Raw genomic sequence first — 24045 nt, 5'->3', positions numbered from 1 at the left:
ACTGCTGATCATTTATAATTCAGATAATCTTCCCTATGTTTCACATCTTTTAGGATTAGCAGAGTCACTTCTGGTACCACTAGGTAAACAGCTCTTCTATAACAATTAAATAGTATTCACAAATAGCTTCCTTAGAGTTTCTCAGACTTAGAAATCACTGTAAATGTAAGGGAAACTATAAAGAACACTAATGAGAATTTATATATTAGTGAAAGTTTATGGTAGATTAACTGGAGGCAAAGTGATTTAATTATGAACAAAAAATGACATTGTCAGCCGTAACAGTGCTCAATATATCTGCCAAATTCAGGAATGGAAGAAAAGATTGTGCATTGGCACCCTATATGTCTCCACTCAATGTTGATCATAAGCTTACTATTTACATACAAGGTATATTTAAAACTGATACAGACCAAGTATTGCAACCATAATCCCAAATAATCTCATTATTTAGTACACCCAATTCTTGTGAGATGCCAAAGCCGGAAATCTTCTTAAAGGAGAGTAACACATCTTTAAATGGCTGCCATTTAAAGAGAACAACATCGAGGAGGAAAGGAAACTCCTCCCTTCCAAACTGATCAAAGCGATCACTATATTCACAGATTTAATCTGTGAATATAGTGTCAATGTTCTGATTTGAGGAGTCAATTTTCAAGGTGACTGTCAAGGTCAGGAAGAGCCTTCGTGCTCTCCTTTGCCATGGCCCATGAACTCCAGTCCTTCAGTGGGAATCTCCACCTTTACTGCTTCCTGAACACATTAACGGCCACGCTTGCAGAGGTCGGTACATGGGTCCCATAGCCGAGAGGGTCAAGGTACTTCTATGCAGACTAGCGACTGGAGCGCGGGACACCCTCGCACTTCGTGTGCGTGCAGCCTTGTGCATGCAGCTCAGAGATTCGCGCATGCAGCTCGGGTGTTTCCGCAGCAGCTGAGGCTGCGGTGGCGGCGGCGGCGCTCTCAGATGACGTCACTCAGGTGCATCGCTTTAATGAGAGGACTATGACGGAGGCGGAGAAGGAGCAGGGGCCATTTAAAGATGTGTTTGAAAGAGGTGAGGTGGGAGAAAAGAAGAAAGCAGAACAGTTGACTTTGAGAGTGTTCTGCCAACTAAGGACAGTTTGACCTGGTAAGAGCACAATTTAGAGGCTCAAATTGATTTGGGGAATATCTGGGGTAAATATTATAAATGTTTAGAGAGCATTTGTTCAGAATGACGTGTAAAGTCCTCTTTTTGTGTGCTTCCCCAAAACATTTTTGATTTTTGGATCTAAGGTAGAGTGTGATCTCGTTCCGGGAAAATCTGAAGTTGGTCTTCAGGCCCTTAAGGTGCTAGAGTTTAGATCACCCAAATTTAGGTCTCCCTACTTCCAGAACATCCAGGGTCTTCTGAGGAGCCCTCTGCTTCAAGTTTGTGTCCTTGCCAAAGCGAGGAGGGAAAAGCCATTACAAAATTTTGAGTGTTATCTCTGTGCCTTGTAATTCCACATATATTATTTTATTAATCCTCCCGTCAGCCCTTTGAAGAATATTTTATCATTTTCATTATGCCTGTGAAGAAGCAGAAATTCAGCAAAATGAAATGCATCACTCACTGCCATATGGTGGGTGGTGGTGCTGGGAGTCAACACACATGCTTGACACTAGACTCTAGACACGCACTGTTTTTGTACCACTCACCATGCCATTTACCATTAGCTTAGATTTTGCCTGGCACTCTGTCATGCTTCTTCTTCTTTTTTTTTTTTTAAAGCATAGCTTATCTACAATATTGTGTTAGTTTCAGGTGTACAGCAAAGCGATTTGGTTATATATATATTCTCTTTCAAATTCTTTTCCATTATAGGTTATCACAAAATATTGAATATAGTTCCCCATACTACATAGTAAATACATTTTGTTTATCTGTTTTATGAATGGTAGTGTGTGCCTGTCAATCCTATACTCCTAATTTATCCCTTTCCCCTTCTCCCTTGGTAACCACAAGTTATATATGTCTGTGAGTCTGTTTCTCTTATAAATAATTTCATCTGTATTTTTTTTGATTCTGCATATAATTGATATATATATTTACCTTTGTCTGACATATTTCACTTAGTGTGATAATTTCTAGGTCCATCCATGTTGCTACAAATAGCAATACTTCATTCTTTTTTATGGCTGAGTAATACTCCATTGTGTGTGTATGTATTATGTGTATGTATGTGTATGATTATATATAACTTCTTTATCCATTCATCTGGTGATGGACACCTAGATTGCCTCTATGTCTTGGCTATTATAAATAGTGCTGCTATAACTAGTGAGCTGCATGTATGCCTTTTTAAAAATTTTTTTTAATTTTTAGGGCTGCACCCTTGGCACATGGAAGTTCCCAGCATATGGGTTGAATCAGAGCTGAAGCCACTGGCCTATACCACAGCCACAGCAAAACTGGATCCCAGCAGTGTCTGTAACCTGTGCTGCAGCTTGTGGCAACACCAGATCCTTAACCCACTGAGTGAGGCCAGAGATGGAACCTGAATCCTCATGGATATAGTCAAGTTCTTAACCCACTGAGCCACAATGGGAACTCCTGCATGTATCCTTTTGAATTAGAGTCTTCATCTTTTCTGGCGATATGCCTAAGAGTGGGACTACTGTATCCTAAAGTAAGTCTACTTTAAATTTTTAAAGGAACCTCCATACTGTTCTCCACAATGGCTGCACCAATTCACATTACCACCAGTGGGATAGGAGGGTTCTCTTTTCTCCACACCCTCTCCAGCGTTTATTATTTGTAGACTTTTTGAGGATGGCCGTTCTTACCAGTTGCCATTGTTTTGATAGAGTTACGAGTCCTTACTGCTATTCTTTAGTGCATCTCTTTTTGTTGGTGCTTCTGATAAACAAAATCATGCTATGCTGTAAATGGCTGTCAGTGTCTTTTAACAAAGGCATATGTCAACCCTGAAGAGAACCACTGGCAGAAATATGAAGCTTGTCATCACTCTTTACATTGCCTGAATGATGCCCACAGGTCGGAAAACTTATATTTTCTTTGAAGAGTCTAAGGATATAGCATGCTGCAGAGTTCTATGTAGAGAACAGACTGGCAAATTGTACTGTGTGGATGAATGAATGAGTTGAAGGGCAGCATTCAGCTTCAACAGAAAGGCAGTTTAAATAGATTTCCACTTATGAACACTTCTTTTCACTCTTCATGAATAGCAGTGCTATCTGTACAGATGTAGGTTCTAAATCAAATAGAATACGGTAGTTTCTCAGAGATCCAATATGATGTGTGTTCAGAGTTTTTCAAAATTTGAACAATTTATAAAGTCATATGTTTCAATTGTGAATACTTTTTTTTTTTTGATCACTGAGAGTGCATTTTGAGATGTGAACGATGATTGTAGTGTAGGGTGGTTGTTGAATTCAAGCTGTGTTAAACTGCCTGACTGCCCTGCTTTATTGTTTGTGACTAGAGGTAAAGCCGGGTGATAGTGAAATCAAATATTGATGAAAATGGCACTGAAAATGTGTTGAACCAACATATTTTGAAATGTATGTAGAGCTCTTTGAAGTGAAATAATGGCTTTAAGTGAATTCATAAAGATGTTAGTAACATCTTTTAGTGGTAAAATTATAGTAATAGTGGAAATTCCTAATATTATCCAAGAAAATAGATTAACTATAGGGCTTATTAATTTTCAAATTTAAGAATAATTTAATAATAACAGCATAGGAAATATATGCTATAAGAACTGAATTTTTTTGGTAAATCTCTTTAATATTGGCATAGCCTAATAAAGATGCATGTGGCCATCACAAGATTTACACAATGCTAAATATTTTTAGATTGATTTCAACATGAGAGATTGGAGAACACTCCTTTGGGAGTCTCAGGAGGACCATTTTAGCACATTTTCGATAAAGACCACTATGCACACAATAAACAACCTCAAATGTAATACTATTTGAACATTTAATCTGGTTACCTTTTAACCTTCACAAAATGTTAGAACTAGATTTCATACTTAATAAAGGAGGTGAAGTGTATGTATTTGTGTGTATGTGTGAGTTTTAATATAATGCTGTCCTTAGAGTCTTCGCTTAGCATACCAGCTCTATTTTCAATCAAGGCAAAAAGGAGGAAAATATGATAGGAATAAATGGATTTGTATACATATCTTTAAAAGTATTTATACCCGAGTTCACTGATCTGTCCATTTGGCAAGGCTCTCTTTTAGAAGAAAATATTATTTTCATGATAACTTTTGTGCATTATTTTATATTTATGGAACATGGATGGAGGAGTGGTCCAGGATGGACAGCTAGATGGAGCTGGCTTTCCATAAGTCACAAGCTTTGTCATTGCTAGAAAAGCAAACTCTGATCATTTAGTGCAGATTCTGTTCTTTAGAGAAAAACAGAGAACACTAAAGTGTTCTCTCTGGTGGACCGGTAATGACAGTAAATGACGAGTCCCATTAAAAACAAAAACCGAATAAACTCTCACTTAATTGAACGCAGCCCTGCAAAGACTGCCGAGGGCCCTGCTCTCCCACAAGAGGTGTTTTGTTATAAGCATCCAAGATCACCACGGAACCTTGCATTTACATCAATCCTAAACCTTCACTGTGTAATTGCCTTACGCCTAGGTACCTAGTTTAAGGTGATGAGACAGTTTAACCATAACATCTAGAGCTATCTACAGCATACTCAATTTCTCTTATTAAACAACTTTATTTCTGGTTGCTTTCTATTTTATTATAGCAGCTACAAAATTCTTTTTATACATATTGATGGAGAGGTTTTTTGGTTTGTTTGTTTTTTCTAAGTTAGACCCCAGACTACTTCATTTAGTTTTAAAGAGTCAATGCTCAGCGCTGCTTTGCTTTGCTGAAAACCAAACTTCTGGTAACAGTCCCTATCTTCTCTCCTTCCCCCTGAAAAATTCCAATTGCATTGAGTTTCTGGTTCTAGGAATTTCTGTAGCACAGATGACAACATTTTCATGCTTTTTTGCTGAGACCTCATTTCACTTGTGCTTTCTAGAAGAGGGTCTCAAAGCAACCTTAGAATTTTCTAGGGAAAAACTCCCGAAGACATCCTCCCTTTGAAGGAGGGAAGAATGTATTATCCAGTGTACTTATTCCGATAGTTTTCACACATTTTTCAGGGATAGAGTAGGAAGCTATTCAGAATCAAGGCCACAGAAGTTCACTGGATTTATATCTAGTAACTTCTTGGCGCCTTCTTGAGTTAGGTTTTGTACACTCTTTCAGTTCTTGTCAATGAATGGTCTGTGAACAGTTAGGGGTTCATCTAGATCCTCTCAGGAGTCCTCAGGTTAGTATTATTGACATAATAATACTAAGACAATACCGTTTTCACTGTGTTGACATTTGCACTGATGTTGCAAGAGCAACGATAGTTAAAAGTGCTAGTGCCTCAGCAGATTTAACGACAGGACATCAGTTTGTGGCATAGTCATCATGTTCTTTAGCATCTTTCATTCACTGAATGTCTTTGCTGAAATGGTATAAATGACTAATATAACTAAATCTCAACCTTAAGTATATCTCTTTAATATTCTTTTTTTTTTTTTTTTTTGTCTTTTTGCTATTTCTTGGGCCACTCACGCGGCATATGGAGGTTCCCAGGCTAGGGGTCGAATCAGAGCTGTAGCCGCCAGCCTACACCACAGCCACAGCAATGCTGGATCCGAGCCGCAACCTACACCACAGCTCACGGCAACGCCGGATCGTTAACCCACTGAGCAAGGGCAGGGACTGAACCCGAAACCTCATGGTTCCTAGTCGGATTCGTTAACCACTGCGCCACGATGGGAACTCCTAATGTTCTTTTGGTAAATGGGAAGTACCCATAAGCCCACTACTGCTGCAAACCAGCATATAATGCATATATCAAAAAAGGTAACTGGTGCAGTGGTGTGCCATAAGAGCACAATTAGTTCCCTTTTTCATGAAACACCATCTTTACTTGAATAAAAGACTGATGGATAAGCCATGGTTAATTCAGACTTGATTATTTGGTAGACGTTTCTTTAAAATAAGCAAAATGAACTTGTCCTTTTAAGGAAAAGGACTGACAGTTTTTGTTTCCAATGATCAAATTCATGCTTTCAGGCAAAACTTAAAGTATTAGAAAACTCAGATATGACACCATGAATTTATATCTTTACCACATAAACACTTTTCTGATAAGATCAGTGGGACATTAACAAATGTTATTTTTTGATGTTGTAAAATGGAATACATGAGGTACAATGCATGAGTTACAAAAACATACAGGAGTTAAAGATTCATTTGAAAGTTGACATAGGAGGTCCTGTCATGGCACAGTGTTTAACGAATCTGACTAGGAACCATGAGGTTGCGGGTTCGATCCCTGGCCTCGCTCAGTGGGTTGAGGCCCCAGCGTTGCCGTGAGCTGTGGTGTAGGTCGCAGATGCGGCTTGGATCTGGTGTTGCTGTGGCTGTGGTGTAGGCTGGCGGCTACAGCTCTGATTTGACCCCTAGCCTGGGAACCTCCATATGCTACCAGTGGGGCCCTCAAAAGACAGAAGAAAAAAAAAAAAAGAAAGTTGATATAGATAATATATTTCCGTGTAACAGAGTAGCAATCAGAGTTGTAAAGTTCATTCATAAGGTTTTTGTTTCCATGTTACAACTAGCTTTTAAGAAAATACCACTTGTTGAGTTTTGGTGTAGCATTGAAGAAGGATATCCTCAACTACATGAAAAGGCTTTTTAAAGACTTTTCCTTTTTTCTAATTACATATCTGTGTGAAGTCAGATTTCCTTCATATACTTCAACTAAAGAAACCTCTTGAAACAAATTAAATGCAGAAGTAAGGTATCCAGCGGTAATCCATTAAATTAGCATGAAGAGTTAAGTAAAAAAAAAAATTATGATAATTGCTAACTTTTTTTGCTTTTGAAAATACAGGTTTTTTTTCAGTAGATGATAGAATTATGCTATTTTAAAATAGGTTAATAAACAAATTTTATTTCTCAGTTTTAATTTCTTTAAAGGTAAACATAAAGCACATAAACGTTCTTTGGGTCCTCAGTAGTTTCTAAGAGAGGAAGGGGATTCTGAGATGAAAAAGTCTGAGTATCACTATTCTGTCTTCCAAACGGAGAGATCCTAATCTCCAGCCTAGATCACCCATGTGTGGCACTGATATGCTGCCCAGATCTCCTCTTCAAAGAAAGGCTACCCCAGGTGCTTAGGAGTGCTGCCACCAACATCCTTCGGTCCCCAAGCCCTTCAGAGGTCATCTCAGCTGCAGAGAGCTGCCTCACCCAAGGTCCTGTCCTTTCTCAAGGTGGCCCACATCTAATGACTAGTAATGCATGTGTATAGGGACATGGCCATCTTTGTCCAACTCAGGACAATTCTGACAGTCCTTCCTGTTTTAGGCCAGTAAAACCTATATCCAGTCATTCTTGATTGTATGATGCACATTGTAGACACTTTGTTGTTGAGACTGTGCATTTCCTTTCTTACTTTAAAGACTGTTAAGATTTTAGTTCCCAGGCAGTTAATATTCTGTTAATCAATCTTATTCTCTTGATGCTTATTTTTAAGCTTTATTATGGTGTATCTGTAGAAAGTCTTACCTTGGGAGGACTGGGCTTTGACTAGTGATTTTTACCTACCAGTGGCAAAAAAGCAAGACATCATCTCTCAAGACAAATGAGGGAAGGAAAGCAAATCTGAAAGCTTTTCCTATCCCATTCCTCTACCACTGTATCTTATGTCCTTGTCCCCCTTCTCCTGCCCCTCCAGACTGTAGGTATGCCTGACACTAGTTCCTAATGGCCTTCCTCTCTTCAGAGGTTTCTTGCTATTTCTATCTTAGTTTCTCACATCTGTACTTATCTTCCTCTTCCATGATTGCTCGATGGTAGTTTTTAGGGATAAAAACAGAGCTGGTCCATCATCTTAAAGGAACCTAGAAGTTCATTTCTTTCTCCTTTCTAAGACTGAGCTTCTTGAAGGCAGGGATGGTGAATTATTTATCTCTGCATCTCAGAAAATGAGATAATAACTGCATCTCAATGAAAGTTGGTACAGTTGTCAAGGCAGAGTTGTAATAGTTATATAACAGTCAGGCTAAGGTCTGACTGGATCATGAGGCCATTCTAATCAGTATGGCTTCCTGTCATTGTGGCCAGAGCAGTCAATGCGAACAGAGGTATTAGACCAATGATATCAATATTAATGTAGCCCCGAGCGAGAGTGAGATTTTTATGTGGCTAAGAACTGCTGCTGTAATTCTGAATTCAATGATGATATGGATCCTTGCAATGTAGATCTTGAGAATTGCCCAAAAAGATAACAGAGATTAGCAAAGCACATTGTTTATGTAGTTTATAGAACTAAAGGACAGTACATTAAACAATGAAAAATGTATAAAGTTCAACAGGTAAAAAAATGAATGCATGCAAAAACATTAGTGAAATCCAAGTAGGATCTGTTGATTGTACTGTGTCAATGTTAATTTCCTGGATTTGATAATTACTGTAGTTATGTAAGATGTTACCATTGGGAGAAGCTGGGTGATCTGTACATGTGACATCTCTTTACTATTTTTGTAATTTTTTTATGAGTCTATAAATATTCTAAAATAAATTTTAAAAAGAATCATGCCTTTATGATGGAAGCAAAGACAGAAGATTTGCAGATAGGTGAAGCAGGGGGCAATATGCTTTAAATTTATGGGAAACAAGAGGAAATGTTATTATTATGAATGGTAGCTTTGCAAAATTCTCTAGGAGATGGAAAGATGAAAATATAAATAGGTATAAGACAAATTCACAAGTGATTAATTCATAATTTATGTATAAATGCAAAAATGCTATTTGGGCTGTAACTCTTACAGTTCCATTGATGACACTCGGTGATAAAATATGCCGCTGGATGAAAATAGTGGCATCACATGTCTAGTATAACAATATCCAAAATAGAGAAACAAGGTCCAGTGTGGAATGTGCTCTGGAGCCAGAAGCCTGATTTGAATCTAGACTCTGACAGCTACTAAATTTTTTCATTTCTTGGTTTTCTTAGTGAAACTGGAGAAAACAGTGGCATCTACATTGTAAGTTTCACATGAACATTAACGAAAGAACACAGAAAAACCAAGGCTTCTCACACTATTGAGCTAAAGAAACATTCAGAACAATTTCTAAAGTGTCATAAACCAACACTTCTATAAAACAGAATAAAAATGAATTGTGGAAAAATTAAATTTAAAAAAGATAAGCAGCAGGCCTGGGTTTTTTTCCCTTATTACATGCAATAGATATAAAATTACTCTTTCACATTGCTGTAGATGTTTTTAAACTCTCAATCTCAAATTCTGTACTTAACGTTAACTGTGGGCTGGTGACAAATAGATCACATATTAGGAGGAAGCACTGAAAAAAAAGTCTAGCTCAGAACTTGACTCTGATAATTAAACCTAACAATGGTCTCCTTGTAGATTGTTTCATTTTATTCTTATCTTTTCCCCAGTTTCCTTTAGGAAACAAACAAACAAAAACAGATCTCCTTCTTTGAGTACTTGATTATTTTCTAGCAAGCCTCCTATCCTTACTTGCTAAAGTTTCTTCCCCATGGAAGAAAAATCTCACTCTCAGAGGTCAATTCCCATGGCAGTCTCACTTTTTCAGTGCCTACAGTTGCTCTTGAGGACATACTATTCAAAAATACCCTCAGAATGTAAGATGTTGGTTTTAAGAGTTGAGTCATGGAGGTCTGTGTACTGGAGTGCTACAAAAGCCAGCACTTGTAGGAAATTAGCATCTGGAAATTCTTTATTATATATGTCCATGTTAAAAATTTACATAAATAGGAGTTCCCGTCTGGGCTCAGTGAAAACGAATCTGACTAGTAACCATGAAGACACTGGTTCGATCCCTGGCCTTGCTCTATGGGTTGAGGATCTGGCATTGCCATGAACTGTGGTGTAGGTCACAGACACGACTCAGATCTGGCGTAGCTGTGGCTGTGGCACAGGCCCCCTAGCCTGGGAACTTCCATATGCCATGTGTGCAGCCCTGAAAAAAGAGACAAAAAAAAAAAAAAAAAAAAAATCCAAACCAAAAAAACCCCCGTAAACGAACAAGGCAGCATGGCACATGGCTAGACATTCTCTGTCTTTTACCTGTGGTTATGATCTTGAACTTATTTATTCTTCTTTTGAGTGCTCAGATTTGCTTTTGTATTCATTGATGAAAGAAAAACCATGCTTGTAGGAAACTGTTGATTAATGATTCGAAAAGTCCTATTGAAGATTTAATTAAAACACTGTTGAAAAATAAGAAATCGCTGGGAATCCAACAAAAATAGAATATTTTAGAGTTGTGTGCATTATCAAATGTAATTGTTAAGGTGGAAAGATTGAAAACAAGTGGCTTGGTTGCACTAATATAGGTATATTCAAGATGCTTTATTTAATTTGCCATTTGTTGATAAAATATTAGTAAATATTGAGCACAGGGCCATCAAAAATCTTAAAAATATAACTTCTTGACTATATGAAAAACTACACCTTAGTGAATAAAAGAACTAGAGAAGGGTTGCTTAGTTTGGAGTTTTTGAAACTGTTTATTTGTTGACTGATATCTGAAGAGCAGACTTTCCTTGCGTGAATTATGAAATTGCCTTAGAATTCTGCAAAATTGGAATTGCTTAGTTACCCAAAATACCAGTTTTCCTAAATGTGTACTGTGCTACAGACTTGTTTTCTGGATATTATTTGTATTTATAATAGTTTGGATACAAATGATTTGAAATAACACTAACTCTGTTATAAATCAAATCTCTTCAATTCATATTAATCTGTTATTACAAGCTTGTTGATTATAAGTATCAAGTAAAAACACTTTAAACTAAGAAATTTAAATTTATCCTGAAAATAATAATTTTGCTTTTGGTATTACTTGAAATTCGATTACTTTGGATAATTTTAGCAAGAGTTTTTTTTTTTTTAAATATGATTTGACATGGCTATATATGTAATATAAAGTTTCTGCATTGTACACTTTGAAATAAATTGAGTAACTTAAAGGATTAAGTGTTAGCAATTGTAAAAATAGACTTATTCTTTTAGGTTAAAATCTTCTCAAAGTAAATACAAAAGTTTTGACAAGTTGACATATAGGGAGAGACACAAAGATAAAACTAAAAGATGATATTCTGGTATTACAAAAATCAGTTTATATTTTAAAATCATATTTGAGACAAAGAAAAAATACATAATAAAAGATTGACTTTTATTGGGGAAAAAAGCTAGGCAATCACTTGAAATCATAAATGTCTTTTTGATTCAGATAGCACATAATTTAGGAATGACTTAGTGGTGAAAAAGGAGCTTCTTGCTTGTTTGGCTTGCCCCCTAGGTGGTGATAAAAGCGTTGCAAAGTGAAAAAGACATGGCAAAAAGACAAATGTAAGCAGTTCCTTCAGAAGATTCTGGTTTTGATTTTTAGAGATAAGTTGACTCAAGTTATCTTCTCCTTTTCATAGTTTTGCTCACATGAGCAAGGATAGTGTTTTTTAAGAGCCTTTTATCCAAATACTTTCCTGATTCCTTCTCCCCTCCTGCCTTCTGTCATCCACCAAATCTGGCGCAAGTATGGACTGGGGCACCTGTTTTCTGAACTATCATCATTGACTCACCAAATTTCAGCGTTGTTAGAGCTCTATGGGAATAATAAGAACCACTTAGATTAGGCTGTGTTTGGCATAGTTAAATGAGGGATTATATTGCATATTCAATAATCCTTTGCTTACCGACATAAAAGGGAACCTGCTAAATACATATCTTGATTATCACATCCCAAGTTACATCAGAGTTTCATATTCCTTTGAACACATATCATTCAGCTGGAAATCCTCTGAGAACTGAGGAAACTGATTTTCAATATGTGTTCCCAAAACTGAATAATACCATTTCCTTTTTTAACAAATAAAACTTTCTCAGGGTACATTTTTTTTGTTGTTGTTTTGAATTCAGATGCATTTCCATCTTTTATTTTCAACATAGCATATTAGTGTTAAGACTGACATGTAATTAATGAGATTAACAAAATTTTAGGTGCTCAACCACTTAAAATCTAACCTAAAAAAGTTTAATATCTATTATGGATAAAGAGACAAGATTGCAAGTCCTGCTCAGTCCAAAGAAAAACAATCCAACGTTCCATCAGCATTCTGAAATGAAAAAATTTTTTGATGTCTATCTTTACAAAGAAAACAGGCAACAAAATGTTGAATCTGTATTTGCTATTCTGATGTTATATTAATTATTGCTTAATCTAAAGTAAAGGGATTATTGGAGTGTAAAGGGGTTGTAGCTCATGGCCATTGTGTTATTTGTGAAAATCAGAAGCTGAAACAGAGCTGCTGTACACAGGTGTATAGGCTGTATACTGCACAACTCCAGGGAGCACCGTTTCTGTGGACTACGGTGTAAATGGCACTCCTTGGATTTGGACAGGATGGCACTTTGAAACTGGTGTTCTGGACAGAATGAGCAATAAGATGCCTGTTTCCCAGAAAAGACTGTAGAGATATTTTCTATTAAGCAGATGTAAACTTATTCGGTAGAGCAGTCCAGTTTCTTGAGATAGCTGTTCTGTATAACAAGAAAAATTTACCATTACTATTTCTACTTCCACAAAGACTATTTAAGCATGTAGTGGTGTGCCTGGCATTGTGTTACATTATTTACATTTTTCCTATTTAATCTTCATAATAATCTCATAAGGAAATTGAGGTTAGACTGATAGTGAACTCGTTCAACATAATACAACTGGTAAGCTGCAGGAATTGGAACTCAGATTTCTCTGACAGAGAAGCAGCTGCTTTTAATATATAATATACCATGATATCACCATAGGACATTAAACAGTTCCTACTGGCCTGCACTGAAGTTTGTATCATAGTCAGTGAATACCTGAACTTGTTACTTTGTCTGAAACTGGAGTACTTTTATTTTGAGAATGTAATAAAGAAGATCAAACTTTAGAAACTTCCTGATAAATACAAAAAATTCCTGTCTCTAGATGTCAGAACAAGATTTTCAGGCAGTGAATGACTTCTAAGTGGTATATTTTTGAGAATTCTTACTCCTTTCCCCCAATTATTCATTCTTTTTAGATTTAAACTATAGAAAGGGGCTCTGGCTGACTTAATTGAATCAGGCGTTTATTGAAAGGTAGTTGGGATTTCATGAAATTGCTAGAAAGGGCAAAGAATAGGCTCAGAGAATGCTCAGAAAAAAAGAGAGGTTATACAACCAGTATCATAGCCAAAATTGGGCCCTGGAAATGATCTGGGGCAGATCCCGTAGCTAATAATAATTTTTATGAAGTGACATTCAGATGATGATGGCCAAGAGCACTTGTCTTGGGCTCAGAGTATAAGAGGATCCCTTAAGATCAGTAATCAGGACATAATACTTTAATGAAATATTTTAAGAATCAAAATCAATGCGGCAATTCATGATGAACACAATATCAACATTTTACTTACTTTATTTTATTTTATTTTTTGTCTTTTTAGGGCTGTACCTGCAGGTTCTCAGGCTAGGGGTCGGATCAGAGCTTCAGCTGCAGCCTATCCCACAGCCACGGCAATGCCAGATCCAAGCTGCGTCTGCGACCTACACCACAGCTCACAGCAACACCAGATCCTTAACCCACTGAGTAAGGCCAGGTATCCAACCTGCATCCTTATGGATATTAGTCAGATTCTTTTCTGCTGAGCCATGACAGGAATTCAAAATAGGAACATTTTAAATGAAGATGAGATGATAAAAAATAGCTTTGTACAGTCAGTAAAAGAGATGTCATATTCCTTTGTACTGTAGGCATCATTCAGTTTAGTGTTGGCAAACTGGTATTACAATGGAATCTCTGAGCATATTATTCTCAAGCCCTTAGAATCTGCAAAACATGACCTCTAGCAAATCATCTTATATTAGTATTTCAGTGTGAGATAATATACAACACATCCCATCTCCTTTATAATTTAGTCATTTGAGTTATCATTTGTTGCAAATCACCATTTTGCTCATAAAGGAGTATCTACTTCATTAAAGAAGTAAATAAGAGCAAAAGAAAGGCTTTGAAATGAGTTTTCTTTTTAACTCTATTAAAATGAAGTCCTTGATTTAATGTGGTAACGTTTAGTCTTAATTCTCTTAGTGCAGTTCAAGAAGTAGCCTATTTGTAGATCAATTTAATAATGTGCTACTAGTTTCTTTTTTGAGGGTAGCTTATTTATTTATTTATTTATTTATTTATTTATTTATTTATTTTTCTATTTCTTGGGCCGCTCCCACAGCATATGGAGGTTCCCAGGCTAGGGGTTGAATTGGGGCTGCAGCCACCGGCCTACGCCAGAGCCACAGCAACACGGGATCCGAGCCACGTCTGCAAACTACATCACAGCTCATGGCAACGCTGGATCTTTAACCCACAGAGCAAGGGCAGGGACCGAACCCAAAACCTCATGGTTCCTAGTCGGATTTGTTAACCACTGCGCCACGATGGGAACTCCTTATTTATTTTTGAAATGATTTTTATTTTTTCCATATAGTTGGTTTACAGTGTTCTATCAATTTTCTACTCTACAGCAAAGTGACCCAGTCACACATACATATATACATTCTTTTTCTCACATTATCTTCCATCATGATCCATCACAAGTGACTAGATACGGTTCCCAGTGCTATACAGCAGGATATGTGCTGCTAGTTTCATTTGGTAGTGAACGCTTGCCTGCACAGAGTGGCTGTTCAATATTATTGAGTGTTTGTTGAGTGACTATAAAGCAGAGAAAATCCAAAAATAATATGGTTATTATTTATGTGACATTTACAGGATACGGAAAAAACTTGATTTCTGAAAATTGTGAAAGTACAGAGACAAAATACAAACTAATATATAGCACCATAATGACATTTTATACTTAGAGAAAAATACAAGACTTTAAATGATTTGTATTTTCCCTATACATGTTATAGGTCCCTATAGCTTATTTAATTCATTAAGCTGTGTATTGTAGTATAAGATTAGAAGTTATTTATATTGGTATTTCCTGTACATGCCAACAAAACAACATCTTAACAATAGAATTACAAATGCAAACTACATATATTGACTTTTCTCATAGAATTTATCATTACCTTTGGGGTTGTTTTATTAAATCATCGCACTTGGGATCTGTATGTTTTTTATGGAAGGAAGTGAAAACCTTTTGCAAATGTTGGATATTATTTTGGATATTAGTGGTAAATGGCACTTTAGTGATTGATTGCCATAGCAGACTCTACCAGGCCACTTGTTCTCTAGACCTTATGAGACTAAGGTAGGCTCCTTGATTTCAATTCCAGTGAAATAAAAAATCACTCTAGCCTTGTACAACAATTCCTATGAAAGACTAACTCTTATAGAAAAAAATAAGAGTAACTGCTGGAATATAAGCATCTAGAATGCATTCTTTTTCATTTTTGGTATCCTGAGTTGTCTAAATATTAACAATTAAGTCTTAAAAACAACAGCACAGTAATCATAAGAATACAGTTTACTGAAAGCTCATTATTGTTATTGTTAGATACTTTATATATATATCTTATTTAATCCCTACAGCAGTGGCTTTAGATGGGTTTTGTTAACCCTCTTTTATGGAGATTCAGAGTTTAATGTTCTGATTACAGACTTATTAAATGGTAGAAACAGAGTTTGATCTCATATCTTTCTGAGTCTAAAGTCTGGACTGTTAATCACTGAGACTAATGCATCTACAACTTTGTGGTTATTCCTTAGGACTGACTTCTGTAGTAGTGAATGGAGTGATATGAAGAGTGATGGAAAATGCAGCCGGTTCTGCTACCTGACCTGAGGCATTAATCACCTAATTAGTCTGTGTTGTTTCAAATTAGTCTAAGGATAATAATATCCTTTTTTTTTTTAACCACGCCTGTGGCATATGGAAATTCCTGGGCCAGGTATGTATATATTTTTTTTGACTTGGAAGATCCCAACTTGTAAATTCTTTAATATAACAGGTGCAATACAGATCATTCCCAGAAATGATCTTGAATAAAGTCCATATGTTATGAATAACTGTTGAAAAGCTCTGTCTGAGTTTTCATAATGAAATAAGGTATTTGCATAATTTTTTTTTTTAGCACTTTAAAGATGTTACTTCATTGTCTTTTGTTTTGCATTTCTGTGAGAAATGTGCTTCAATTCTTTCCTTTGTTATTTGGTGTATAATGTATCTTCCTCTGATTTCAGTATTTTCTCTTTATTTTTGTTTTTCAGCAGTTTATTTATTTATTTATTTATTTATGTATTTTTGTCTTTTTTTATCTAGGGCTGCACCCACGGCATATGGAGGTTCCCAGGCTAGTGGTCTAATCAGAGCTGTAGCCACCGGCCTACGCCAGAGCCACATCAATGCCAGATCCGAGCCACGTCTGTGACCTACACCACAGCTCAGGGCAACGCTGGATCCTTAACCCACCGAGTGAGGCCAGGGAGCAAACTCACAACCTCATGTTCCTAGTCGGATTCTTTAACCACTGAGCCACGACGGGAACTCCCTGTTTTTCAGCAGTTTAAATAGAACATGCCTAGGGTTTTTCTTTCGGGAGGGAGGAAGTGTTTATGTGTTTGTTTTTATAATTATTCTTGTTTCTGGGAAATAGTGTCATCTGTGGTTAGATGTGTTTTATTATTTTTGGAAAATTCTTATCTATTATCACTTCTAATATCTATTGCCCCATTCTCTCTTCTTTCCTCTTCCACTTATATGGTAGCCTCATCTTCCTCTCTGGGTCAGTTACAAGTGAGCCAGGACTAATGTCTCATGTCTCCTTGGAGACACCTCACTTTGCTTAAATTTTAGACTGTTAGCTCTGCAACTTCTGCTCCCGAATGGACCTAATAACAGTATGATTTTCTAGATTGTCTGGCTTCTCTTGTTATCAGGATGGGAGGAAATGCTTTCCCGTTTTTTACCTCCTTGGCTGAAGCTGGAAGAATCTTTGACTTTTGAAAGACAAGATATTTCTATTTAAGATGACTTGGAAGATATTATGGATATTTTGTCAAAATTCTGATTATTGCTTATTGAGAAGGAGGTTCAGTTGGTGTGTTATTCTGGCATAGATTATAGTTCTTTACAGCTGTTTCTTTGGCGTGATTATCAATTACATGTCATCAAACCTAATAGCTAGTAGCTAGTCCATTTTTTAAAAGAGAAATCCCAGATATTCTGCATGATGGCTACCTTCTAAATTATATGATTTCTGTATAAATTATATTCATTAGATAAGATCAACAAAGGTTGATGTCTTTTGAACAGTTTGAATTCCACTGACAGTGTTTTATTCTTCACTGCCTTCTATTAAAGATAACACCATTCAAATACATTTGAAAGAAAGCTAAATTTGTTTTAATTATTATTAGTTTTTATGCAAGAGGGAGCTGTATTTGTAGAATATACTCTGTGAACAAAGCAAAAAGTGATCTTACAATGGGTTTCGAGAAAGTGTGGAATTTAGGGATTGCTGACAGTCAAGAGTACTGAAGGGAATCTATGGCTGATTTGGGTGAGTTTAAAACTGTTCTGTGGTTACTAGTTTATGACCTTTTGAAAAAGGCCAAAGAGCAGTTAGTCATGTACCATTTTTGGGTTTGTAAAAGAGAAACTTTTCTCACCCCATACTCAGTTTAAGATAAAACAGCTTAATGTCATACATATCTGATTCTTTGATTGCATTGATTAATTGAGAGTGTTCTGGGAAATGAATGTTGTGCAGCAATCTGAGGCATGCAGTGACTGGTGGCACAGATCATCAGTGTGCCAGTTAAGATTTTTGGCTACGTGGAGTTCCTGTCTTGGCGCAGCGGAAATGAATCCGACTAGGAACCATGAGGTTATGGGTTCGATACCTGGCCTTGCTCAGTGGGTTAAGGATCTGGCGTTGCCATGAGCTGTGATGTAGTTGCAGACACGGCTTGGATCCAGCGTTGCTGTGACTCTGGGATAGGCCGGCAGCAACAGCTCTGATTCGACCCCTAGCCTGGGAACCTCCATATGCTGTGGGTGTGGCCCTAAAAAGACAAAAAAAAAAAAAAAAAAAAAAAAAGAAGAAGAAGAAGATTTTTGGCTATAAGCAACAACACCCACTCTAGCTATTTAAGGGGGGAAAAGGGAGAATTGATTGGAAGGATATTGAGGATCACAGAATCAATGCGAAGTTTGAAGACTATACTTGCAAAATAGGCAGAAACCAAAGCAGTTACAGAAGTGTCAAAAAGCTGGATGTGAAAGGCACAAAGTTATTTTCTAGCAGAGACAATCTGTCTAGGATGAGATTGTTCCCAAGGCTGCTGCCAGTGCTGCTATGGACATTCATCCCAGACATTCATTCTTTCATCTGTTTAATCAGCAAATATTTATTTATTTATTCATATTAAAGTATAGTTGATTTACAGTGTTTCTTCCAGTTCTGTTGTACAGCAAAGTGACCCAAAGGCAAATATTTTTTTTTTTTTTTGTCTTTGTTGTTGTTGTTGTTCAAAGGCAAATATTTATTGAGATCCTACTACATGCTAGATTCTGTTTCTAGGTGCTAGAAATAGAGTTGTCACTGCTTCCTTGAAATTTACACTCTGGGGAAGACATAATAAATAAAAATGTAAATATATGTTAGATGATAATAAATGACATGAGGGCAGTATTTTATATCCTTAGTGTAAAAGGATTATGAAGTATGAGGAGTTGGAGAGATTGAGCTGCAACTTGATAGAGGATTTAAGGTGGCTCCCACAGATTATGTGACCTTTTTTAAATGTTACAGTGTGAAGTAGAAAGTCATGTGGATGTGTGGAGAAGAGTGTTTGATACTGAGTAGATAACAAATACAAAGGCTCTGAGACACACATGTGTTTGGGAAATGTGTGGTTGGAACACATATTCCAACCACACGCGGTCAGTGTGGTTGGAACACATATTCCAACCACACGCAGTCAGTGTGGTTGGAACAGTTAGGGATTGAGAGAGTGGGAGGAGACAAGGTCAGAGACCAATAGTGATGGGCTAGCAGTTAGAAGGATTGGGTGAGAGGGCCTTTGAAATGCATTCTAAAGACCCTAGCATTTATTTATATTTCTCTAGCTTTATTGAAATATAATTGATATATAACATTGGGTAGGTTTAAAGTGTACAATATAATGATTTGATATATGTAAATATATTGTGAAATAATTACCGTAATAAGTTTAGTTAACATCCATCACTACGTAGTTACTTTTTTCTCTTGTGATGAGAATTTTTAAGATCCGCTCTCTTAGCTGTAAAATATACAAAACAGTATTGATAACTATGGCCAATACACTGTATATTAGTTACATCCCCAGAATTTGTTTATCTTGTAACTGGAAGTTTGTTCCTTTGGAATATTTTAAGCTCATATTGCAAATTGAAGAACAATACCCATCAAGCCTATGTAATTGGCACAAGAAGGAATTCTCCAAGACTAAGAGAAGTTAGATACTGTATAGACAAAAACACTAACACACGGCTACTAGCTTCATCAATTACAATGTTGTTTCAGCTTGCCATGGGTCCTAAAGCATATGATATGCGTAGCCACAAATTCTTCTCATCCCTGTATGCATGCCTCTTTCCAGAGTGACTTTGCATTTTTTCCTGTCAAAACGTAATTTTTTTTTCTGTAATCCTTGAATCTGAGCATGTAAGATTGCTTTATTCAATGGAACATTAATAAATGTATCATAAGAAGTGGGTTGGAAAGTACTTGTGCATTGGGGCTTCCCTCCTTGCTGCTTTTAGAACCTTGAAAGCACAGTTATATGAAGAAGCTTAAGCTAGCTTGCTTAATAGTGAGAGACACACAGTCCATTGAACCAACCCATCACTCCACTGACCAACAGCCAAATAACAGACATGGGAAGAGGCCATCCTAGATGAAGCGCCCTCAGTCAGGTTGTCAGCTGGATCCAGATATGTCAGAGAGCTCAGTAGAGACCAGTAGAACTGGACTAGCCTGCCCACAAAATGGTGAACTAAATAAAATGATTGTTGTTTTATGCCATCAAATTTTAGTGCAGTTTATTATGTAGCAAAAGCTGATTATCTATATATTCAATGCAATACCAATCAAAATTCCAACAAATTATTTTATGGGTATTGGAAAACTCTTGTAAAGTTTATGTGGCAGAGAAGAAGATCTAGAATAGCTAACACAGTATCGAAGAAGAAAAACAAATCCAGAGGACTGACTATCCAAATTCAAGGCCTAGAATAAATAAAGTGACAGTAATCAAGACAGTGTGTCTCAGGGAGATTGTATTGGTGAAAAACATAGAGAAATAGATCAATGGCGCAGAATAGAGAGATAGACCCACATGGATATAGTTGACTGATTTTTTTTTTTTTTTTTTTTTTTTTTACAAAGGAACCAAAGAAATACAATGGAGAAAAGAGTCTTTTTAATAAATGGTGATGAACATTAACATGTGAAAAAAAGAATCTTGTCTCAGACCTCATGCCTATCACAAAAATTAACTCAAGATGGGTCATAAACATAAATGTAAAACAGGATGATAAAAATTCTATAATAAACAATAGGAAAAAAATCTAGATACCTTTGGGTATGACTATGACTTTTTATATACAACACCAAAGGAACAATCAATGAAACAATTAGTAAGCTGGGCTTTATTAAAATTAAAAACTCTGTTCATTGTCTTCTATGAAAGGTAATGTCAGGGGAAGAGAAGACAAGTCAAAGACGAGAAAAAAGTTTGCAAAGACATATCTGACAAAGAACTGATAAAATGTACAAAGAACTCTTGAAACTCAACAATAAGTAAACAAACAACCCAACTAAAAAATGGCCCAAAGACCTTAGCAAACACTTAACCAAAGAAGTGTATACAGATGGCAAATCAGTGTATGAAAAAAAGGTGTTCAACATCATATGTCCTAAGGGAAAAGATGAGAAGATACTATTACACCCCTATTAGAAAGGCCAATATCTAGAACACTGACAACACTAAATGCTGATGAAAATGTGGAGCAATAGGAACTCTCATTTATTGCTGGCAGAAATGCAAAATGGTACAGCCCCAATGGCTGATGGTTAGGCAGTTTCTTACAAAACTAAACATATTCTTTCTAAACAATCCAGCTATCATGCTCCTTGGTATTTACCCAAAGGAGTTGGAAACTTATGTCCACATACCTATACATGGATGTTTATAGCAGCTTTATTCAGAATTGCCACAACTTGGGAGCAACCAAGATGTTGTTCAGTAGAGAGTCATTAAATAATGAGTACATCTTCTAGACAATGGAATATAATTCAGCACTAAAAAGAAATAATCAAGTCATGAAATGACATGGATGAAATTTAAATGCATATTACTAAGAGAAAGAAACTCATCTAAAAAGTCCAGAGCTGTTAAATTCTGACTGTATTACACTCTGGAAAAGGCAAAACTGTAGAGGCAGTGAAAAGATAAGTGGTTTCTAGGGGTCTGTAGGAAGAGTGAGATGAGTAGGTGCATCAGTGAGGTACCACTTCACACCAGTCAGAATGGCCATCATTAATAAGTCCACAAATAACCAATGCTGGAGAGCATGTGGAGAAGAGGGTATCCTCCTACACCATTGGTGGGAAAGTAAACTGGTTCAACCACTATTGAAAACAGTATGGAGGTTCCTCAGAAAACTAAATATAGAACTACCGTATGATCCAGCAGTCCTACTCCTCAGCATATATCTGGACAAAACTTCCCTTCAAAAAGATACATGCACCCCTGTGTTCATTGCAGCACTATTCACAATAGCCAAGACATGGAAACAACCTAAATGTCCATCGACAGATGAATGGATTAAGAATACGTGATATTACTCAGTCATAAAAAGGGCAAATAATGCCATTTTCAACAACATGGGTACAACTAGGGATTCTCATATTGAATGAAGTAAGTCAGAAAAAGAAAGACAGATACTATAGGCTATCACTTATATGTGGAATCTAAAATATGGCACACATGATCCTATCTACAAAACAGAAACAGATCACGGATAAGAAGAGCAGACTTGTGGTTGTGGAGGTTGGGAGAGAGGAAGTAGGATGGATGGGGAATTTGGGGTTGGTAGATTCAAACTATTACATTTGAAATGGATAAGCAATGGGGTCCTACTTACTGTACAACACAAGGATCTATGTCCAGTCTCTTGGGATCAAACATGATGGAAAATGGTATGAGAAAAAAGAATATATAAAAGTATATATATGTATATATACATACATATATATATTCTTTATGTACTTTATATATATATATATATATATATGACTGGATCATACATATGCTGTACAGCAGAAATTGACACAACACTATGTATATCAAGTATAATAAAAAAAGAGGTTTTTTGTTTTTTTTTTTTTTTTGTCTTTTCTAGGGCCGTACCCACAGCATATGGAGGTTCCAGGCTAGGGGTCTAATCGGATCTATGGCCACCGGCCTACACCACAGCCACAGCAATGCCAGATCCGAGCCACATCTGGGACCTATACCACTGCTCACAGCAACGCCAGATCCTTAACCCACCAAGCAAGGCCAGGGATCGAACCTGCAACCTCATGGTTCCTAGTCATATTCGTTAACCATTGAGCCACGACAGGAATTCCAAAAAAAAGAGGGTTTTTAAGACAGTATAACTATTCGCTGTGATTACACTGGTGAGTAAATGTCATTGTACATTTGTCAAAAGCCATAGAATGAATAGCACCAAGAATGAATCTTAATATAAATATGGACTTTGGGTGATAATGATGTGTCAGTGTAGATTCATAGATTATAACAGACATACCACTCTGGTGGGAAAGTTTAAGGTGTGGAGGGGCAGGGTGTAAATGGGAATTCTGTACTTCCTGCTCAGTTTTGCTGTGAAACAAAAACTGCTCTAGGCAATTTTATTAATAAAACTAAGATAATAAATACTCAAAATTATAAATGAAAAGCTAGCTGATAGCTTGCTTTTACCTACGAATTACAAAATATATGTGCCTAGAGATCATAATGGCCTAAACTTAGAAATGATTGTGTAAATTATTAACAGAAGCAAGATATTCTTTTTCAACTTGAGTGAAGAATGTGATAGCAGGTTTGGGTCGAGAAAGTGGAGATAAAGCATGTTTGAGCCTAAGACTGAAATGGAAGACCCCGACTTTTGATGGAAGGCATAATGCCTCTTCTTCAAGGAAGAAAAGAATGAAAAATACAAGGCCTTGGGGTAGCAAAATAAACCTACTTTGAGTTTTTACTCATTTGCTGCACTGGAGAGCCAATTAGCCAGAGGTTTTGGGGCCAGAAGTTCCAGTTTACTCCTTTTCTCCCCTCTCCTTCCCTAGAGCAAATTCCTCAAATAAATACTACCTCACATGCTCCCAGAAGTGACTCTACTCTCTCTGGGCTATTTTCATTCTGAGAAATTCATCTGGAGGTGTCTCTGAATAGATGCACACATTGACAATCATTGTACTATACATTTATCAATTTAAAAAACCAATTTAGGACTTCCCCTCATGGCTCAGTGGTTAACGAATCCAACTAGGAACCATGAGGTTGCAGGTTCGATCCCTGGCCTTGCTCAGTGGGTTAAGGATCCGGCGTTGACCTGAGCTGTGGTGTAGGTTGCAGACGTGGCTCAGATCCCGCGTTGCTGTGGCTCTGGCGTAGGCCGGCAGCTGCAGCTCCGATTGGACACCTAGCCTGGGAACTTCCATGTGCCACAGGAGCAGCCCAAGAAATGGCAAAAAGACAAAAAAAAAAAAAAAAAAAAAAAAAAAAAACCCAAAAAAACCAATTTAATGTAATTTTATAAAAAGTATGTCCTAAATGATTTTTTAAAAGCAATTAAACAGTTTGAGGAAATTCTATTTTGAAGACTAGGAAAAATAGT

General features: G+C 36.7%; 1 long non-coding RNA gene across 6 annotated transcripts in view; it reads left to right on the top strand.

The window, feature by feature from the left end:
- The first annotated feature begins 979 nt into the window (after positions 1 to 979).
- LOC146398644 (uncharacterized) overlaps positions 980 to 24045 on the top strand; it is a 152687-nt gene continuing 129621 nt past the window's right edge. For 2 of the 6 annotated variants that reach the window (XR_014819658.1, XR_014819660.1), the window contains exons 1-2: positions 997 to 1132; positions 15858 to 16039. This is a non-coding gene — a long non-coding RNA (uncharacterized LOC146398644). Of the gene's footprint in view, positions 1133 to 15857; positions 16040 to 24045 lie in introns of all 6 variants that reach the window. The other 4 variants (XR_014819661.1, XR_014819662.1, XR_014819656.1 and 1 more) reach the window with 3 other exon arrangements.

This window comes from Sus scrofa, chromosome 11 (assembly GCF_054392235.1).
Source record: "Sus scrofa isolate SSC_HxYL_T2T_F1_AM1 chromosome 11, Sscrofa_HxYL_maternal_Yorkshire_Landrace_v2.0, whole genome shotgun sequence".
Lineage (NCBI taxonomy): Eukaryota > Metazoa > Chordata > Mammalia > Artiodactyla > Suidae > Sus > Sus scrofa.
Note: the sequence above shows the minus strand (reverse complement) of the source record. Positions and strands in the feature narration are given on the sequence as shown.